The 22,213-nt window shown below is 29.7% G+C and overlaps 1 protein-coding gene across 3 annotated transcripts in view; it reads left to right on the top strand.

Moving 5' to 3' along the window:
* LOC107439647 (5-hydroxytryptamine receptor-like) overlaps positions 1-22,213 on the top strand; it is a 497,423-nt gene that overhangs the window by 113,418 nt on the left and 361,792 nt on the right. The window contains exon 1 of one of the 3 annotated variants that reach the window (XM_071188194.2): positions 19,061-19,336. The exons of the other annotated variants lie outside the window; for them this stretch is intronic. The gene's annotated coding sequence lies outside the window, so the exon portion shown is untranslated. Of the gene's footprint in view, positions 1-19,060; positions 19,337-22,213 lie in introns of those variants that run through there. 3 annotated transcript variants of the gene reach the window in all.

Raw genomic sequence — 22,213 nt, 5'->3', positions numbered from 1 at the left:
AATAGGAAATTAAAAATTCTTAATATATTTAACAAAATGCTCTATAAACTGCAGTGAATTATAATATAGCAATATCCATTGCTTTTGTGCTTTTAATAAAGTCTGTCCTTATAGCTACTATTACTAATTAACAAGTAAAGATTTTGGTATGTTTTTCTTTTGATTTATCAAACTTAATAAAGAACTACTTAATTAAAAGAGTGCCAATAATTTACAGTTAGAAACTTCTAAAAAAATAATCTCTCGAGTTGGTTTCTGAGATACTTCAATTTGTCAGATTGTCGAAAGTTATTAATTAAACAGATCTTAAATGCTGTTGCCAAATTTATCGTATAATTAATTAAAAATGGTATTATAAACAATAGCTTTAGGGGAAAGAAGGAAAGGATCTTTCCAGATGAAAGTTGAAGTCATGCTGAGATTTAATTGAAAGAATCTTTGCTAAGATGACATGTTGATATCAATAGAGCTATTATCAATATAATTAGTAGAAAACAATATCCGCTAAAATTATTATTAATTTTAAAGGAAGTAGATTCACATAATCAATAAAAATTAAATATAGAGGAGATTCATATGATAGGAAACATGATGGAAACAAAACTCATTTGAAAAGTGTATAATTAACATTATTTAGGGGAAACCACATATTTTTATTAAGCAGCCATTATTTTGTAACTAATTACAAAGAAACAAAAAAAATTACCTTAAGTATCACTCTCGAAAAAAGAAGTAAGAATTGACGCAGAATTTTTATTTAACATATTTTTTATACCTTTTTCATTAATTTGTACTAATTTCGGTCAAAATAAATAATTATATTCAGCATTTTAATATTTTATGGTTATGACATGGAGCAAGAAACACCCGGTGTCTTTTTCAGCTCTATAGGTAAAATTTGCCAAACACGAATGGCGACACGATATATATATATATATATATATTTATATATATATATATATATATATATATATATATATATATATATATATATATATATATATATATATATATATATATATATATATATATATATATATATATATATATATATATGAGTAAATTGCTTTATAAAGCAATTTCTTAGTGATAAACGTGTTTTTCAATTTAGTGCTTAGCTAAGTTTTTAAATTCAAAATAATTAATTAACAATTATACCACTGAATGACATCATAATCATAGGGTAACTTTCATTAAGAGTTTATAAATAGAAATACTTTACCTACCTTAATACTCTGTGGTTTGTTGTTTTCGTAGTTATTTATTGCATTACGCAAAGCACTGTTTGTCATAGGAAAGACTTATTTTTGCTTACAATTCAAAGATTTTTTATGTCTGTCACTGGTTTTTCTAATGAAACACGTTGTGATAATTATTCCCGTCATTTTCAAAGTTTCATTTTTTCAAAGTTTTAGTATGCATTCGTGAATAAATGAATCTAAACTTAATGTGAAATCAGTTATGAAGTCATATTTGATACTGGCCTAGAATGAAGAAAAATGTACTTAATTATTTGTAATAAACATTTTTGAGTAGAAAAAATTGTCATTCTTACCTAAAAATGGTTGTTTTTTTTTTCTTCCACAAATTCTTTGTCCTCAATACCTTCACTAATGATGATAGGTATAAAATGTCATCTAGTTTTATCAATTATAGTTGATTAACTAATTCTCTTTGTTACTACTAAGTAAGTTACTACTAATTACTATACGCATTCTCTACTACTATTTAGATGTTGCTGCTGTTGTTGTTTTTAATGTCACTTGCCACGTGGGCAGGCCTGCTTGGTGAAACCATGCAAATTTAAGGCAGAGTGTGCGTTTCTTGTTTTTTAGTGGCCCCATCTATGGCCAAGAATTCGACATCTGCCACACCATATGTCGCACCCGTTTATAGGGCGGACCCATTCATACATCCATTCATTCATCCACAGATCGTAATTTTGACCAGAATCAGAGAACGATCAATCTCCAATCCAGTACCCCCAGAGGTATTGATTTACTATTTAGATAAATATTGTTACTTAAGGCATTATGCTTAGTTTTTACAGCTATGTCACAAAAATTAACTGAAGCATTATTGGTGAGAACAGATGACGTTAGGAATATTTCATGTTTATGCATTTCGGTTATTGCAATGAATTTTTATTGAATTTAATGATCGGTAAACAATAAATATTAGTTGATAAGAAACTTCATTCCCTTCAAAAATATCCAAATTAAGAATAACAGACGACATGCTTCAAGCGCTCAAATATAGGAGCCCATTTTCAAGATTTGCCAGACATGAATGAGAAGGAGCAAAAAGGATTTGAAATATAAAACGTACATTTTCCCCCAAAAATGGAAAAATAAAGAAAGAAAACAAGACAAGAAAAAGCACAGTAATCCAAAGAGAAAAAAAAATTTAAAAACAGAACAAGCGAAATCACGTTGTTCGAGATTGGCAAATCAGAGCAAAATCAGAGCAAGTTTCCTACACGTATTCAGGGTGAAATGCACAATGCATGTATGTAGCCATTAGAAAGCATGCATGTAGCTGGTGTGGAAATAATGTCGTTAATATGGCCCGCATCATATGAATGAAACAAGATTCCATGGCATCAAGTTGAGCTGATGTGAATGGGGTGAAATAATTTTAGCATTGTCTAAAATAAAATTGATGACCAAGATTCCAACCTTGTGCAGCAATTTCTGACTTCTCCCGCTCTTGATAACGGATATATATTTGTAGTGATCTTTAAGTCTAAATTTTTAAAGCGCGTCTTGTTTGCTCGATGTAGCCAACGTTGCACTGATAAAGAATGTGGTAAATACCTTAGCAATTACCAAAACTAAAAAGATCTTTAATTGACTTAAGTTTAATTTTGTTAACACGTCTTAAAATGAAATTTTTTTTCTCTCTCGGCTACTGTGATTTTTCTTGTTTTATTTTTCGCCTTTATTTCCTCATTTTTCGCTAGCAACTTTACGTTTTATATTTCAAATCACTTTTGTTTCTTCTCATTTACATCAGAAAAGTCTTAAAAATGGGCGCCTAATTTCTAAGCTGTTGAAACATGTCAACTGTTATATCCAATTTGTATATTTTTGAAGAGAATGAAGTTTGTAATCAAGTATTATTTTACCGTACCATGGGATTATTTGTTTATTAAGGAAATATTAGTATTTTTGCAACAACAAGAAATGCATAAAAAGCAATACATTTTGAAATACTTGTGTCAAAATAATGTATTTTCTTAATAGCAGAAATAAGCAACAGACTTACACAAAATAATAGATGTGCTTACAACAGTAACGAAAAGGCTAACTTAAAATGTTCAGCTATTTCAACCAGTGAAGTTTTATTTATTATTTTTCTAAATCCTCTATCTATAATCACATTCACAGATTTCCAAGACTTGAAATTGCTAAAATAATACAGGGGTAGTCTAATATTTCTATGCAAATTACGCAAATTTAAAAGCAGAAGAGTTGAAATTTTACTCGACATTTGTTGCATTTTAAACTATTTTATTCGCCACCTTTCATCACCTGCAGCTCTTTGGGAATTTACGTTTCCATAAAATTTCTAACTTTTTTTTAACTGCTTTCCTCTCCAAAAAAAGTGGTGATTTTTTTCACATGTTGACATGTTTATTATCATACAAAGAATCGTAACTCATTTCTTTAAAATTTATGACCAACAATGTTGTAAAATAGTAAGTTAAAGAGAGTATAGTTTGCCAATGTGTTATAAACTATTAGTAAAAGATACTAAAGCTTGTTTCAAATAAATATATAGTATATAGTTGAAAAATTTAAGTTATAGTTAAAGTAAAGTGAAGCATTAAATATATAAATAAAAATCCCAGAATATGTTTGGAAATTTATTTTATTCTTCTTTAATTGGGGTAATAGATGATATTAATTTCATATCCTATCGTTTCGTAAAATCGTATTGGCTCATAAAATCCTTGAAAATAACATTTCCTTTATATAATAGGAAGTTAATTTTTCTATTTAATTGACTTTAATGACGAATAATATTAAATTTCATATTATTTTAATTGAAAACTGTTGATAAAGTTAAATAAAATTTTCTATTTAAATTTTATCATGAAACTTTAGATCATGGCATAGAAACAATTTATTTGATTAAATTTACTTTTTAGTTTTGTATTTTTTACTAAATGCGTGGTAATAAGAATTATAATTTTGAAAACCAGAATTTCAAATAAACCATACCCATGTGAAGGAAAATTTACCAAATGATTTTTTAAATACCATATATTTTGATTTTATTTACCAAAATTGTGGATTTTTACCAGAAATACCATTATTGTAAGGTAAGGTAATTTTACTAGAATTTCTTCCGTTTATGAACACATAATTGTTCTGTAAACCAAAAAGGAATGTTTATTAAGAATTTAGTTTTATGCATGAGGTAAACAAATATTTTAGTTTGTGCTCGCTCATTGTGCAAAAAGAAAAAAATTTTGCATTATTTTGAATTTATTTTTAATTTTCTTTAAAAGAACTATATATATATATATATATATATATATATATATATATATATATATATATATATATATATATATATATATATATATATTAGAGAAAACAAGGGAAAAAATTACAGAACAATGAAAAAAAGGAGAAAAAAAAGAAAAATAATAATAAAAATAAAAATAACAAAAAACCGGAAAAAAAAGAACAAAAATTTTTAAAAATCCGGAAAATAAAAGATATTATCTTTCCATCAGCTCACACGATTATATCCGGAAAAAAGAGTGCTTTCTAATATTGTATCAATATAGCCAAAGCAAAATATATCAATACAATAGTGTGAGAAGCACTCAAAAAACTTTTCCGGTTTTTCGTTATTTTTGTTATTTATGTTTTGTTATTTTTTATATTTTGTTTTTTATATTATGCTTTTTATTTTTTATATTTTATATTTCGTTATTATGTTATTTTTGTTATTATGTTATGTATGCGTTTTTATTATTATTTTCTTTTTTTTCCCTTTTTTCATTGTTCTGTAATTTTTCCCTTGTTTTCTCTACATTTTGAACTTATTTTATGAGTTTTATTTACTTGCAGCTTATGCGCAATAAATAAAACTTATTGTTTTTCTTAATTTTCCTCGTGTTTTTTATGTTTTTATTATGCTATATATACATCAAAAAGGTGCCTCTTTAATATAACAATAAGGTATTAATTTTTACTTTGTTCATTTTTAATGAGTTACGCACTAATATAGCATACTTTGTAAATTATTAGATTTTTGCTGTAATTTAATCAATATTTCCTTTCTATTTTTTGCTGTTTTGTATAAATTTTTTGTTGTTTTGTATAAAAACACTACGTAAAACATACATTTAAATTTTTTTAGAAATAACAGAAGAAATCTTTCGGATAAAACATTGTTTTTTATACATTTCTGCTGAGATATTTTCCCTCTCTAAACACGTTTATTTATTAGAATTCTCCTGAAAAAACTCTAGAGTAAACCCAAATTTCCCTAGAGAAAAAGTAATGTAATTCAGAAACACTGTCACGGAAAAACCAGTTGGTTTTGAAGTTGCTCATCCAACGTCACTAGGTAAGAGTAATCCTCGAGTTACCCGCGAAATTCTCCTCAGTATCACCAAATAAATCCAAGCTCCAGGAGTTATCGGAAATAGTGTAAACAAATTACTTCTTTAATCCTAGTACCTGAGTAGTCTTCACTCTAATGAAATGGATTAGCGGCAGAGAATCTGGAAATTGAGTTTCGCCAACTCCTTTCTCTGTCCTGATTTTAAATTCAGAATTTCTAGAGGTTTGATAGAAACACAGTACTTCCTAACGATAAACAATTTCATTTATGAAGCTATTAGAAATATATTATGTGAGTTTAAATTGAGTTGATGTGTCTCAATAAGATGCAGATTTGTTGAGAAGCTTTATATAAAGGGTTTATTTCCTCTAGAGTTTCAAGATGGTATTTAACCAGGGAAATGATTAGTTAAACAATATAATTCCATTAGTTTAGTTAAGGATATATATTAATAATGTTTAGTTATAAGTGGATATTATTCTTAATAATTTTGAATACAGTTGTCTTACGCATAATGTTTGCATACTTCTATAAATCTCCTGATTAATTTTTATTAATAATAAACATTTTATTAATCACAAAAATTATGAACATATTAACAAATAAATCTCCATTCCATAATCGTGTGATTCTAGAAATTCATTTCTTAATATGTTTATTTATTATCTTTTTTCCCTTATCATAATTGTTTTACAAACGGCGTTGAACAATTAACTAGCTTTTGGTTTTATGACAATCAATATTCAAATACAATAGATTTAAAATTTTGAAATCAACTCAGAGGACAAGGAAACTCCTGAATCGAGCATTGGGGGTAAACTAGCCTATATGGCCAAACTACGAAAACCTGCCATGGTTAGACGAACAGAAAGGGGATTCCTCTTTAATGCAAATATTATTTTCCTAATGTCCATTATTACTATATGCATACAAAGGGTTTTTGAACTCCAAGTAAAAATGTGGGGTATTGGATGCGCGTCATTAGAATTGTGGATGGCGTATGACGGGTACTCTGTATAAAGGTTTTGGGGCTCCTAATTATATGCATGTCGCTCATATGTATTTATATGATTAACTAACGACTTACTTTTATTTATCTGAATATCTTTATTTCAGGTAAATTTTATGTTTTCTAGTAATAATTGTCAAAATTTAAATTCACATCCGCCAAAACATAATTGTTCTATCGTGAATTGGCAATTTGGCGACTTAGTTTTGCGAGTTCGCCATTTTAGTTGCCAAATTATTAAAATAAAAAAATAATAAACTAAAAAATGCATAAATAAGAACAGATATTCCTTTTTGAAAGCAATTCTTTCCCACTCCTTCCTAAATATTCCCTTCAGAAAGCTATGAATGTAATTTTCCACAATAATTATGAAAAAAAACATGGGATTACGAAAAATTAAATTACAGCAACAGTTGGTGCATGAACAGTCAATCCAAAATCTGGAGGTGACCTTGGCGGACGAAGATATTTTCAGTCATGAGTTGCTGTGGTCAGAAATGCATAGCAATCATTGACTGAAAATGTTGCTGTGAGCCACTGGGTGCACCTCTCTACCATGAATTAAGCGTTCGTGTACATTTCAATATGTTATCCATCTAAATTATTTTGACCATGAATTATTTTGCATGCGTGAGGTCTATTTGAAAATTTGAAAATGGTCAATTTGAAAATGCAATTAGTTTTGTGCAAGTGACCTTGATATGCCCTTTTATTCAGAAGTCATTTTTAAAAGCCAGAAAATATCTACTGAGTATAATAAACATTTTATGTTTTGTAAAAATACAGAGAGATTTATGTTCTGCGGTCTAGTGAACCCTCAGCGTCAGTAATACAAATGTCAAAAAAAAAAAAAAAAAAAAAGGGTCGTCTAGCTTTTCTCAGCACACAATGGCAACGTTATTGAAGAATCATTAGGGGATTAGAAGGAACCAGGAATCATGACGTTTTATAACTATTCCGACCTATGACTTATATACAAATATTTCGGCATTCGGAAATCATATGACAATGTGGGGTCGGAAATGCTTTCCTGAAGCGGTGACGTACACAGAAGCACCATAAAGAAAAGAGACGTAAGTGAAAAATCGTTTTAATAATACATTGAAAAAAGCATAAGGCACATGGGTCAAAGTAAGTGTTCGAAGTTTCTGCCACCGGCTACAATGCACACATCATATCTCCGGTGCATGGACATCCGAACATTCGGCAATACTTCAGGCATATCTCGAATTTCTCCGGCAGCTACTGTGATTCTTGCAACCAGCTCCTCAGCATTGTCAACAGCGGTGTCATAAACCAGTGTTTTCATATGACCCTAGAAATAAAAATCAGGACATGATAGGTCGGGTGACTGAGGAGGCCAACACACTGGAAAGTTCGGTCGGAACTTTCGAACAACGCCATCTACCGCGTCAGGAAAGCATTTCCGACCCCGCATTGCTATATGATTTCGAGTCGTCAGGATGCTCCCTACCCCTCTTAGAAGTTCTGAAACGCTTGACTGAGACGCCCTGTATATATATATATATATATATATATATATATATATATATATATATATATATATATATATATATATATATATATATATATATATATATATATATATATATATATATATATATATATTTATATATATATATATATTTATATTTATATATATATTTATATATATATATATATTTATATTTATATATATATATATATATATATATATATATATATATATATATATATATATATATATATATATATATATATATATATATATATATATATATATATATATATATATATATATATATATATATACATTTCGGCATTACAGGGTAATAAACTACCGCAAGTGTCCCCTCTTAATGGAACAAGAGTACCTATTTAATTTTAAAGAACTCAGAAGGATTTAAGTAGGAAAGGAAGATTTTGGTTCAAGATGGACTACACACACCCGTTTGCGTCTGTTTTACAGGCACTGATTAAATTTTATGTTAGTTTTCAGTTTTTAAGTAACTATTGCAAGAAAAATGCGTTCAAATTGACCCAGGGATTGTTTTACAGTAATTTAATGATTTGTCAACCAATTTGGGGTAATTGACATGTTAGTCACTAAATTATAAAATTACAACACAACTACTATTATTGGGTCTTATTTAAATGCAAATTTCGACAATATTACTAAGAAATTTAAAATAAAAGTAAGATTTGAACAGTTTGGATAAATGATAGGAGCACTACAAAAGCGCATTAATATCTAGTTCATAATAAATCTAGACGCGTACGATTAAATCTCCGGTAAAGGGGTGGAGAAAATTTTTTCAATCCTTATGAACGAGTGTTTTTAATTGATTTGCAAAAACTATCAATAATTTATTTACTTATCTATTTTTTACATACCACTCAAAAACCAAAAAAAAAAATGACACTGCTTCTCTGGAATTGATTTTGTATGAATTGAAAAATATGTTAAGATATTTTTTAAAATATTAAGTTATTCTTTTCTTAAAAAATATGTTTGAATTTGTTTGGATTTCAGAAAACTTTGAAAGATGTATTCAATTGATACCAAGACTAATTCATCGAGTTTATAAAGCTCTTTGTCGCAGGCCGCAGGGTTTTTAAGTTTAAAACTCACAAATGAGAAGGTAGGTTTTAGGATACATCATTAAAAAAGCTTTTAAAATAGAATCTGAAAAAAAAAGTTTGACAACCGTACATCTTTATGGAAAATATTACCAATTAAAGTTTTGAATCTAAGAGCCTTAGGTTAATCTGAAGAAAGTTAGATTGCAGTAGAATTAAATAAGCATTTACCGCGATTTACATCTTCATCAAAACTTTTAATGGGAAAAATGTAAAAAGAAAATAATACAGAAATAAAAAAATTGAACCTTTGTCATTTATTCAAAATTGCCATTCCCTTACTCATAAATTAGGTATAGATAGTATAGTATAATTTATGCTCCTTGGTATGGATTTGGAATATTTAGATTAAGAAGATAATATTCACAAAACTTATAGCAAATTTCTTTTAAATCTAACTCGCATGAAATAATATTGGTGCTTCTACAATTAAAGTTTACTTAATATCACAGTAAAAAAATGGGTGCTCAAATTTCACAATTTTGAAAAATACAGAAAATAACAACACGGAGATAAAAAAAAATGAACCTTTGTCATTCATTCAAAATTGCTATTCCCTTTCTCATAAATTAGGTATAGATCGTATAATTTATGCGTCTTGGTATGAATTTGCAATATTTAGCGAATTTCTTTTAAATCTTACTCGCATGAAAAATTTTTGGGGCTTCTGCATTTGAAGTTCACTCAATATCACAGTAAAAAAATGGATAGTCAAATTTTAAAATTTTTTTTTCGTTTTTGAAGAAAACACTACCAGGTATATGCTCCGAGTGAATAATTCATCAAATTGATGAATTAACTATCGTTACTTTTTCGAGGAAATGAATTTCGTCGCTAGTAAGGAAATATTTCGTTGATACATTTTTTTACATGGAAAAAAAACTCGCAGTGCCTAATGTATTTGACTTTTCTAATACCCCCTTTATCGTAGGCACCATACAGCTGGGTCAATGTCTCCTTAATAACCATAAGCAAGACATATAGAACAGAGAAACAAATTGCATAATGCCCGAAGCGGGGATTCGAACCTGTGGTTTAGTCCGACATATAATTTTCAGTCGTCTATAGTCTTCATCCTAGTTTCCTCATTCTAGTTAATAAATTCTTATATTGCACTACGATGTGATTTTAAGTTGAGTTAACATTTTGTCATAGATTTGAGAGTTCCCGTTTCGTCACAAATCACGTGATTTCGTGACCAAATAATTCTCAAAATTAACGATAAAAGAAGGGGGAGGGGCTTTTCTCGGACCTAGTAAAAGAATTCGTATTGCTTAAAGAGATGCTCATTAGCTTTATATTTTTTGATATTATTAATTCTATTTAACTTTTCATTCTACTTAACTTCTTGTTCTACTTATTTTTATATTTCTTGATCTTTATTATTTTTTATCTTTTTATTATTTTAATATTTTTATATTTTTATCTTTATATTCTTTTCATTTTTTAATCTTTATATTCTTTTGAACTCTTTATTTTATTTATCTTTATATTTCATTTATCTTTATATTTATTTATCTTTATGTATTTATCTTTATGTTTTACTTAAATATATATTTTTTGATCTTTTAATTCTCTTTTATTTTAACATATTTTTTATCTACTTATTTATTTTCTTCGCTTGTAAAAGTCAGATTTCAACTTGCATTGAATACTTCAATATTCCCCTATATTACATGATGTGTATTTTCATGTTTTTATCAGATTATGAAAATAATATATAAATATTGTTTACTAAATTTATAATCTGTAACTTTATTAATTCTTTTTAAAAATAATGTAGAAATATTTATTGAAAGAGAAAAATATTTGTTGGAAGTATTATTTTATTTTGCTTTAATTATTCTAATCTATAAATTTTAAACTGTAGTTTGGTTTAAAATGTTTTACACACTGTGTTTAATTAATGTGAAAAAATCAATTAGAAAATAGTTAATTACTTTTTCAAGTTTAATCAATTTTACCAGATTCATTAAAAATGCGTAAAATAGTTTATTTTTTCTTCATTATATTACTTTTTATATAAAAATATTTTTTTTTCTGTTTGATACATTATAATGTAAAACATACTATTTTAAATGAATTATAAAGGAAAATTTTTTTTCCTTAACTATTGTGGTCTTTTTAAAAAAAAATATTTTAAATATAAAAATAACTTTATACTGTCACAAAAATAAATGAATTTTTAATGATGCATTTTTAAGCTGTAGGTATTAGTTGTTATAAATGTTAGAATTTTTGGTTAATTTTTTCTTCGTAAATTAAGAATTTAAATTGTAACAGTTATTAGAAAAATACGTATAGGAACCAAACAAAAATTAATATCGAATAGCTTTTTGCAGGTTAAATGATTTACATTTCTCCTTAATCTTTAAACGGACCGATAAATTATATTAAAATAAGAAAGAAATGAAGTATAAATGAAATTTTTTCATTAAAGTTGAGTGTTCAACACGAAATTTTAAATGAAAAAAATTAAAGCAAATATTTATTACAGAACTTTAAGCAGTTCTTTGAGTAAATTGCAATAGTGTTTATTACAATAATATTAAATAGTTTTGAAACTCAATTATCATAAGCTATATTTGTTAATTTAATACTGAAAAGGTACATTTTTACCAAGCATCCAAATTAATAAATGTAAAAAGTAATCAATCTCAATCAATCTTCTTATCTCTTATTTATTTTTTTCCTATGTAAGCTGTAAGTTAATATCCAGCAATATTTAAATTTATAAAAAATATGCATTTGTAAATGTACAAATGAATAAGCTGAACTAAATCAGTAGTTTAACTGTTGCGAAATAAGTACCACATCTTGGTAAATAAAATTACTACATTAGGGCTGTTCCAAAATTTAGGCGTAATTGGTAACGGGTTCATATCCCACAGTAGCCCATCTATTTATTTACATTTATTCATTTATTGTTAAGCGAACATACGCGGGCTTGTATGCTAATTACAAAGTTCGGCTAATATGCCCTTGATAAGTCAATATATAGAGATACTACCACAAGATAGGTATGTAGGTATTTTATTTACGTCACACTAAAACTGCGCAATAGGTTTTACGGCCAGGGAAACTTCCCCGTGGAAGATACGAAAACATGCCATCACAATTTTGATCCTCTGCAGAGGGGATGGCTCCTCCGCTTTGGTAGCCCCACGACCTGCGCGTGAATGCGAGTACTTTACGGTAGAACAGTTTAACGAGGTCCCTCGGTTTCTACGTAAGCTGATCAAACTGGTCACTCACCCACTTACTGACCGCAACCAGTGATCCATCACTTCGGTGTTCTACTGGGAACCGTGTCTTAACACAAGATAGGAAAATGAGACACACACATAGAGCCTGGGACACGGTGAGATTCAAACCAATGACTTTTACGCTGCAGTAGATGCATATTTGTAATGGTTTTTATCCCGCAGTGGTGATCGTTAAGACACGGTTCCCAACAGATCACCGAAGTCAAGCATCACTGGCTGCGATCAGTGTGCGGGTGGGTGACCACTTGGATCAGTCTGCGTAGGGACCGAGGGAGTACGGTATTGGTCCTCGCTAAACTGTTCTACCGTAAAGTGCTCGACTTCACGTATAGGTCGTCGGGCTACCGAGGCAGGGATGCAATCCCCTCTGCGGAGGATCAAAATTGTGATTGTATGTCTTTGGATCATCCTCAGGGAGGTTTCCCAGACCGTCGCCAATAGCCCATTGTGCAGCTCTAGTGCGACGTAAATGAACTACTACTACTCTGTAATGATTTTCTCTAATTTGAGCAATATTTTCTTAAACTCGAGTAAGGCTTATAAAAAGTGTTTTGTAATGAGCACGCAAGTCTACATATGTACGTGTAACAATAAACTGATGAAAAAAAATCTTGGAATAATTATGATTTTTTAAAATTATTTTTACACCTGTCTCGTCTTTCCACCAACCGCTTTTTAAAAAGTGAGGTAGCGGGTTTGAATTCAAGCGTAATCATATATGTGCAACAGTAACTAAATAAATTTGATTTAGATACACATGCAGGGTCGCTGGCTTAATGCAAATAATTACCGGTCAAATTGCAGAAAAGATAGCATTAAAAAGAAAAATGCAGTACAAAGATATTGAACCCTACCTCTACGCTTCTGAGTGTTAGGCAGGATAACAACACTCCGTGGAATGATGAACCAACTAACATATGGTTGTTTAACTTGAACCCGCTTTGAAGGGTATGTGTAGTGGATTCGAATCCTGCTATAACTTTCGATTAATGTTCTTTTTGATTTTCGTAAAATTGTGCTATCTGTTTTCAAATTGAAGAGAGTATTTTAAGCCGTTGTTTGTATTTATAAATTAACTCACATATGTTTGTAAATAAATAAGTCCTACTACCTCATATAAGATGGTTAAAACAGTTAACACTTACATAGTATGATATATCTGAGTTTACTATCTTTAAAACATTTTAATTAAACATTTGAAACAATCATTATTGTCCCCTTAAGTCTTGTTTCAATTGAGAAACTATTTTAGAGTAAGAAATAATTAACAGTTATCTAACTCCTATCAACCATTTAAATAAACAGCCCTTTTAAATAAAGAGTAACTTTACGATTTTAAATAAAGAATAAATGTAAACAGATTATTAGTCTTCCATTTGGTGAGAGCCAAATACATCAAAAGGTTAGAATTATCAAATAAATGGTAAAATGATTGATAGTTCTGAAGATCATTGTTGTAATTTAACGTGATACTTTAGAGTATGGCATGAAAACCATTTATTTGGTTACATTTACATTTGAGAACTGTATTTGTTACTAAATATATTGTAAAATAAAAACTATAATTTTGAAAAACAGATATTTCGGTAAATCGTAACAACAGTGAATGGTAAAATTCCGAAAATAATGCCGTTTATTTCAATTTAATTCTTAGAATTGTGATTTTTGTTTTTCAACCAGATATGTCTTTCACACAAGTTTCGTGATTTCGCCAGATTTTTTTTCTCCGCGAGGGAGCTCAAAATTATTTTTAAAAAAAATCCAGAGAAGGTTATTTGCATGAAGTTATTTTTGATAAAGAACTTATTTATAAACACAATTTAATACACTAATTTCTGAAATAAAAAAAATTGAATCATTATCGTACAAAGTATTTTTTTTAATTTTCAATAAGAAATGTATAACTCTTACTTCCTTACATTTTATAAGCAATCATATTTTACATTGAACAAATAAGAAAGTCCAATTGGAGTTAAATTCAAGACACAAAGATACTGAAGTTATTTTAAAAAAATTAAATATTAAATAGCATAATCTTAAAACTAACGCTCAAAAATTCCATATTAACGTAAAAAGAAAAAAAATAGCAGTCAAACCTTTTTTGTTGACTTATATTCAATTAAAAATTTAAATCTGAAACGATAAACTTATCTCAAATGCAATAAAAATACATATTTATTAAAAAAATTTATACGTTTTAGTACTTTCAATTCCCTCTTAAACTGATTATAAATTTTAGATTTTGTTAATTATTTTATCAGCTTTAAAAATTAATGCAACATAATTATTTAAACAATTGTTTACCTGCTGCAAACAGTAACTTTAAAATTGCAAACAGTAAAAAAAAATATTTGAAATAAAAATATATCTCTTAGTCTAATTACGAAACCGAAAATATTGCAATAGTTAAGATTTCTCTAATTATTAAATGTTTTCATTTTATTCCCAGTTATATGAAATCTTATCGTCTTAAAATAAGTCAGATTAGTTTCCACTGCTTACAGATGTAACGTTTTTGCTTAGTCTGTTGTATTCGACTGAATAATCATTGGTTTAACTTTTAATGAAGCAGTTTCGAAAATTCTATATTAATTATCATGAGGATGATCAACTTCAAATAAGTGTTTTTCTCAACAAATAAAATTTTCTGATGGGAATAGTTATTAGCAAAATGCGCTAATCTGAAAATAAATCTTAAATTTCATAAAAATGTTATTTAACTGTAACAAAAAAATATTAACAATGCTTTACATATTTTTCAAAAAAGAGAGATATTCTAAATCTCTAGAAAATAAAAGAGCACAGTGTTTAAATATTCTGACTTAAATGATATTTTTCCCGCTGATATTTATTCTTATAAGGATTTGGAAAGTTGCTTAAAACTTATGAAAATTTCGTATTTAAAGATAACAACTATGTTATGAAGATTTGGTTTTAAAGAACGCGAAACATATTTGTTGTTAGGAATTTTAATTAGTTATTTTATTCCATAATCTTTGGTTGAACAGACGACCCATTTTAGGGTTTATGGCTACTAGTTTTCAAATCCATAGCCTTGTAAATTTGAACTTAGCCTGAAGACATGGAAACTCCTGGTCAAGTATTGGGAGAATTTTGCCTTCGTGGTGAATTTTTAGGGGAAACTAGCCCGCACTTGCGTTACATGATGAAGAAAACCACGGAAACTCCCCACGGTTAACCTGACGACAAGGAAACTAAACCATGGTTCGTCTACCAATAAGTATATTTTACGTCAACACTGTGGTCATTGCAAGCTAGGAGTGGAATCCGCATCGACCTGTCATCGCTGGGATTCGAACCCTGTTCACCTCATTGGAGGGCGAACGCTTTATTCCCCGAGAAAACACGGCTCTTAATTAGTTATTTTATTTTATAACCGTCGTTGAACAGCCAACCCAAATTTTGAGTTTACGACAATCTATGTTCAAGTACTTAGCCTTGTAATTTCGAACCAAAGCTAGAAGTCAAGGCGACTTCTAATATCAGTACCCCAGAGGTATTTATTTAAAATGGAGACTTGGAGAACTTTGTGACCCCGATAGATTTAACGTGTACCAGACGCCAAATTAATTAGGTATCGGTATAAATTATACTATTATTTTTTAACTTACTCTATTAAATTGATATTTGTCAGCGAGATATTGTTTTATATGCATTATGCTCCGTTGACTCGAATTAGACAGGTTTTTAACTAAGACGGAAAAAAATATTCTGTCAAAGGCATCGTCCTTGTATGCTAAAGACATTTCTGATGAAAGAAACCACAATTCTAAAAATTAAACCAAATTATTCAGTATTGAAAACATTCATATGGTAATTTTAACGTTCGCTATTGTTAAAGTTTACCGGAAATTCTACTTTTCAAAATTATAGTTCTTATTACAATGCATTAATAATAAATAAAAAAATCACTTAAGTAAATGTAAGCAAATAAATGATTTCTATGCCATGCTCTAAAGTACTGAGACAATTTACCTGAAGGATCTTCAGAACTATCAATTATTTTACCATTTATTTGAGAATTTGCCTCTTACCAAATAGAAGAGTAATAATATGTTTATATTCGCCTTTTTAAATAAAAATAAAGCATGATTTTTCTTTATTTAAAATGGTAAAATTACTCTTTATTTAAAATGACAGGTTATTTCAATTTTTGATATGAGTTAGATAGCTATAATAGATATCTGATAGCTTTTCTTATAATTTTCTCAATTACAACAAAGGTTAAATGGACAAAATGAGGGCTTCAAGTGTTTAATTAAAGTTCTTTAAATGTAGTAAACTCAGATATGTCATACTATGATGATCGTTCTATTCATCTTTTATGAGGTGAAGGGGTCCCGCAGTGGACTGATCATTAAGACACGGCTCCCATCCGATCACCGAAGTCAAGCATCACTGGCTGCGGTCAGTGTGCTGGTGGGTGACCACTTGGATCAGTCTGTGTAGTGACCCAGGCTGTGCGGTATTGGTTCTCGCTAAACTGTTCCACCGCAAAGTGCTCGACTTCGCGTGCAGGTCGTGGGGCTACCGAAGCGGGAGTGCCATCCCCTCTGCAGCGGATCATCCTCAGGGACGTTTCCCAGACCGTCACCAATAGCCCATTGCGCAGCTCTAGGGCGACGTAAGTGAACTACAACAACAACAACAACAATGAGGTGAAAGGATTTATTTGTTCCTTTACGTATATGTGTGGGTTTATTGGTAAATATAAAAAACGGCTTAAAAACTCTTTTTAGTTTGGAATTAGCAATACTGAACGGCGAGGTTCAAGTATAACAACCATGTATTATTGGGACTAATTGCAATCGACAGGGTACTAGAGAAAATCTTGAGTGAAAGGCACCTTGGAAACACTTGGATACCATCTGACAGCCGTAGTTCAATTCAACACCTCAAAAATTAGGCCCTCATTGGAGATAGAACCAGTTATTCGATCTTTCAAAAAGTAAAGCTCATTTCCCAGCAGCATGAGGTTCACTTTCAATGGATCCCGTCCCACGTCGATATCCACGGCAACGAGTTGGCGGACACTCTTGCAAAGAAGGGACTAGACCATCCAGTCCCCTCCACCTCAGATCTTACATACCTTGAACTTTTCGCAAGGCAAAAGGCCCAGAACAAACAAAAATGGCTGCTTCCACCTACTCACTACTGGTATAAAGCAAAAAGACCAGGACTCTCTCTATCTCTTCCTGGTGACGGGCAAACCAACACTTGCTTATCCCGACTGGCCAGTGGACACCTGAAAAGTCTCACATTTTCTGCTAATCAAAAGACCTTTCCTCTTTGCCCTAAATGCCAACAAAACCAGGCATCACCTGAGCACATCTTGAACTGTTTAGGGCTGAACTGGAACGGCATTCATTCCTCTCCCATTCTGGTTTCGGATTTTCTTAATGTCAACGGATTTATTGATCTGGTCTGACCCCGTCAGACCAGATGGGAATTAGCGACAACAACAACATTATTGGGGTCACCAAAGTCTCGAACTGTTGTCCTTCTGCGAACGTTCAGAATCGTTGAAGGGGTTCTGGACTCAATATCTTTGTGTAGTTTTTTCTCATTTTTATGCTATCTCTTCTACAATTTGACAAGAGTCAAGTAATTATTTGCACAGAGCTCTCGAACTTATATATGTATCAAACTCAAATTTATTTAGTTACTGTTACGCATCCATGGTTACGCTTTGATTCGAACCAGCTACCACCAATTTAAATAGTTTGCGGAAAGACGAGACTGTTGCAAAAATAATTAAAAGCATATCATTATTATTCCAAGAATTTTGTTTTATTATTATTTATTGTTGCACATACATGTAAAGACTTATGTGTTCATTACAAATCACTCTCTATAAGACCCTACTAAAGGTCAAGAAAAGATTGCTCAAATTAGAGAAAAACGTTACAAAGATGCATCTGTTGCAACGTAAAGGTAGCTGGTTCGAATAGCACAGTGTTTCAGGCTGTAGGCGTGAGTCCCTATCCTCTATCTTGTGCTATCTATATGCCGACTTGACAAGGGCATATTAGCTGAGTTTTGTAATGATCATATAAGCCTGTGTATGTGTGGTTAGAAACGAATAAATAAATATAAATAAAAATATGCACCCAAGGTTACGATGGGATTTGAACCCGCAACCTCTACGTATCCGTTTAGGATGTTTGGACAGTCCTGATGTAGAAATTTTGTTTACCTTGATTTATTTAGTATCAGTTGAGCTTCTAATTTACCTCAGCCTTTTCCAGGAATTCATACATGTACAAATGCATATTTTTTACTTATAATTTTAAAAGTTAATGGATGTTAATTTACAGCTTGCATAGGAAAAAAACAAATTGGAGCTGAGAAGCAAAATTAGCAAGGGTCTGCTAAATAAAATAGAGGTTATAAAAAAAACATTTTTTAGTCTTTTCGAACTATACTAACACTATTAAAATTATCGACATTTGCTCAAAATTCCGTATTCACTGCTAAACAGCATGGTAATAAAAACCATATTTTATTATTAGTTTTACCAAAAAGGCATTATCAAAGCACTTTAGTAAAACTTACTTTGTTGTTTTTGCTGAATTTGGCCATATTCTGGTAGTTTTGACCATAATTTTTTCCTCAGTGAGTAAATCTAATAGTTTGAATTAAAAATGTATTAATGCTTAAAAATGACAATTTGTTATTTGTAAACATTCAAGCGTCTGATATTTCTATCTAAACAAGAGAGTTCATTTTCTATAATCGAATTGTTTTAAATTTCGATAAACTGAATGAAATGATGGACAAGTTGGAAGTAAATAAGCATTTAGTCGTTTAAAAGGTAAGTGTATAAGAAGTATAATTTTTGACTTAAACTAAAATTGTGCATTTTGTGAAACGTGAGACGGATATTTACCCATAAATCTATTATAAATTCAAAACTATAAGTTCTTTCGAAATGGTTTTAATCTCATTAGATTGAACGTAACAAATGCATAAGAAAGAATACATTAATTATCTTAGCAGGAATTTCAAACGTTTAAATAACTCAAAGAGTGTATTCTTTTTTCCTTATTTCTGTACAAACTAAAATCTTTTGCAACTATAATTAATGTCATCTTCATCTTTGTTTTATTCAATTCAGTGAAAACAATGTATTGAGAAAACAGTTTTTACTTATTTATATAGAAATTTTTAAATTTATTCCTCTTTTGATCTTCTCCTCCTCCTCCCCCCCACCAGTAAAATCAAGATGGAGGCTAAAATTTGATTCACAGTTCGAAACAAATTTTATGCTTTCATATTTCATTAAAATTAAAACTTTAGCTTTTATTTCTTGCATTCAACTATTTAGAAGATGGTCTATAAAGAGCATCGAACTAATTTGAAATCATTGCTACATTATTAAAAGAGTTCTATTTCTGGGGTATTTGATGTTGAGCAATGCTTCCACTGTAAAAAAATTTAGATCAAAATACGTTAAGAAGTACCGGTACTAAATCCATCTTTTTACTGGAACGTGTTACGGAACAAAAAATCTGAGGTAGGGTAAACTAACCAGTGAAGGAACACTTAAGTTTCGCTTTCCTTTTATAAAATCATATTAATTTCAAAATTCGTAATTTTAGTTAAATGACAGTGTCAACATATTTTTTACTAATTGCAAATTATGTAAAAAAAATTGTAGAGAACTTACATAATATTGTTTTAAGGGGGGTCAGGACCCTTTAACGCCTTAAACGATACAATGAAATACCATATTTTCGACACACTGTAACTATCTTTGAATTTATCCTAAAGCTATGAAATTTTTTTTATCATTTACTAGCACTATTATCAATATAATTAAATAGCTAAATTCAAAAAAAATCATTCATAAAAAAAATTACAGACTTTTTTTAATATAGTGAAATTTTTTTATTTTCGAAAAAGTGAGTTTCATTGCGCGCAAAGCGTACGAGTCAAATATCATCAAAATAATGTCAAACTAATTTTAAATTAAAGTTATAATTACCCTAAACCTGTGTTACCTAATATTATTTTGATATACATATATTTTAATTTTCTAAAAATTAAAAAAGTTTAAGTTTTTCAAATTTCTATATTTTTGGCACATTACACAATTATTTAAAAAAATTTTAAGAGAGTAATGGTTTTTATAGTAGGTACCAGTTGTAGCAAACCATATCATAAAACTTTTCCTAAAGTTTCGTACAATTCTATCAATTAGTTCTTTGTACGCAGTGCGCACAAGTTCAACATATCACATTTTGAGAAAAATGACTTTAAAGTTAAAAATTTGTTTTTTTCGAATACCACTCAATATATTTTTCTAAAAATGCCTAAATAAATAAAATAAATCATTTTACAATACCTACATACAACTTAAACAGTAATACATTAACTAAATTTGACTTATAAACAAAATAAAGTAACATTTCACAACGACTTGTCACATAACGAGCATCGAGTCAAATAGTAATCAACTTTTCAAACATTAGAAATGATTGATACAAAAACCAAACCAACCTAAATGATAGATTTTTGAGATTTATAAAAATCTAAAAGATGATGTTTTAAAATAAATTTTCAAAAGCAAACAAAAGATTTTCAAATTAGTAACTTTTAAAAAATTGTTTATAAAAATGACCACAAAGTTAAAATTTTGATTATTATAACAATATCCATTTTTATGTTTATCTAGAAATCCTAAGTAACCTCAAAGACATAGATATAAAGGAATAAATTTCTTACATTTTATTATTTTATAATAAAATCAATATAAAAAAAACATTTAAAAATTAAAAGCCACCAGAAATATACATATCCCCCCCCTTCACTTTTTTTCATTCTCTCATTTTCACAAATCTTTTTTTGTCGTTTCACTCTACGAGCTACAATAGACTGTTCACTAGCTCGCTTTTCAGCTTTTGTTACGCGGAGTTTATCTTGAGCATGAAAGTTTTGCTTTGCTTTTTTGTTGATTTGTAGCTCCAACAGTTTCATAATAGACATCAAAGACTTTTTTCCATCGTTAAAAACACAAACACCCATACATGCAGCTATTTCGGCAACATTTTTGCCAGCACTAACAAATTTAGGGCAAAACTTCCATATGAGTGAGTTCAACGACTCATTTGGGTTTTGGGTCTTACCCCCCAAACATCTTTTCAAAAGAGACGGATGAGACAGATCCTTAAATATTGGCTTTATTGCCTCCATAACAACTTTAGCAACCAGCATTGGGTGCTTATACTCATGCACTTTGTTGTTATGCACAGCTTTATTATAGCTGCACCAACTATTTTCGCCTTTCGGACAAAACCAGTGCATCGGCTCTTTATCCGTGCTGCAAGTATGAGCCCATATGGCCCAAATCGCTGTTCGCATGTTGACTGAGTTATTGCTGTTTTGGCGAATTGCATTGCCATAATAACTTGTAATTCTATTTATTGTTACGTCTGTCAGTCTTCCCCGACCACCTATCGTCTTACCATCTGAAAGCCTTTTTTTGCCATATGAAGTTTTGAGTTTTCGCAAACGAGTGCCCATTCTCTTCTGTATGTGTCCCACACACTCCACTTTGGTTATCGAAACATCTTTTCCATATGGCTTTGCCTCACAAATAGCCTGGAAAGTTTTACAATCACCATCGCCAATGTATGTTTCATACTTGACGTCATATTTTTCTTCAGATCTTTGGAAAATCCTCTTCATG

The sequence above is a fragment of the Parasteatoda tepidariorum genome, chromosome 12 (genome assembly GCF_982258835.1).
Source record: "Parasteatoda tepidariorum strain Cologne lab strain chromosome 12, Ptep-v5.0, whole genome shotgun sequence".
In the NCBI taxonomy this organism is placed as follows: domain Eukaryota; kingdom Metazoa; phylum Arthropoda; class Arachnida; order Araneae; family Theridiidae; genus Parasteatoda; species Parasteatoda tepidariorum.
This window is presented reverse-complemented; position numbering and strand designations above follow the sequence as displayed.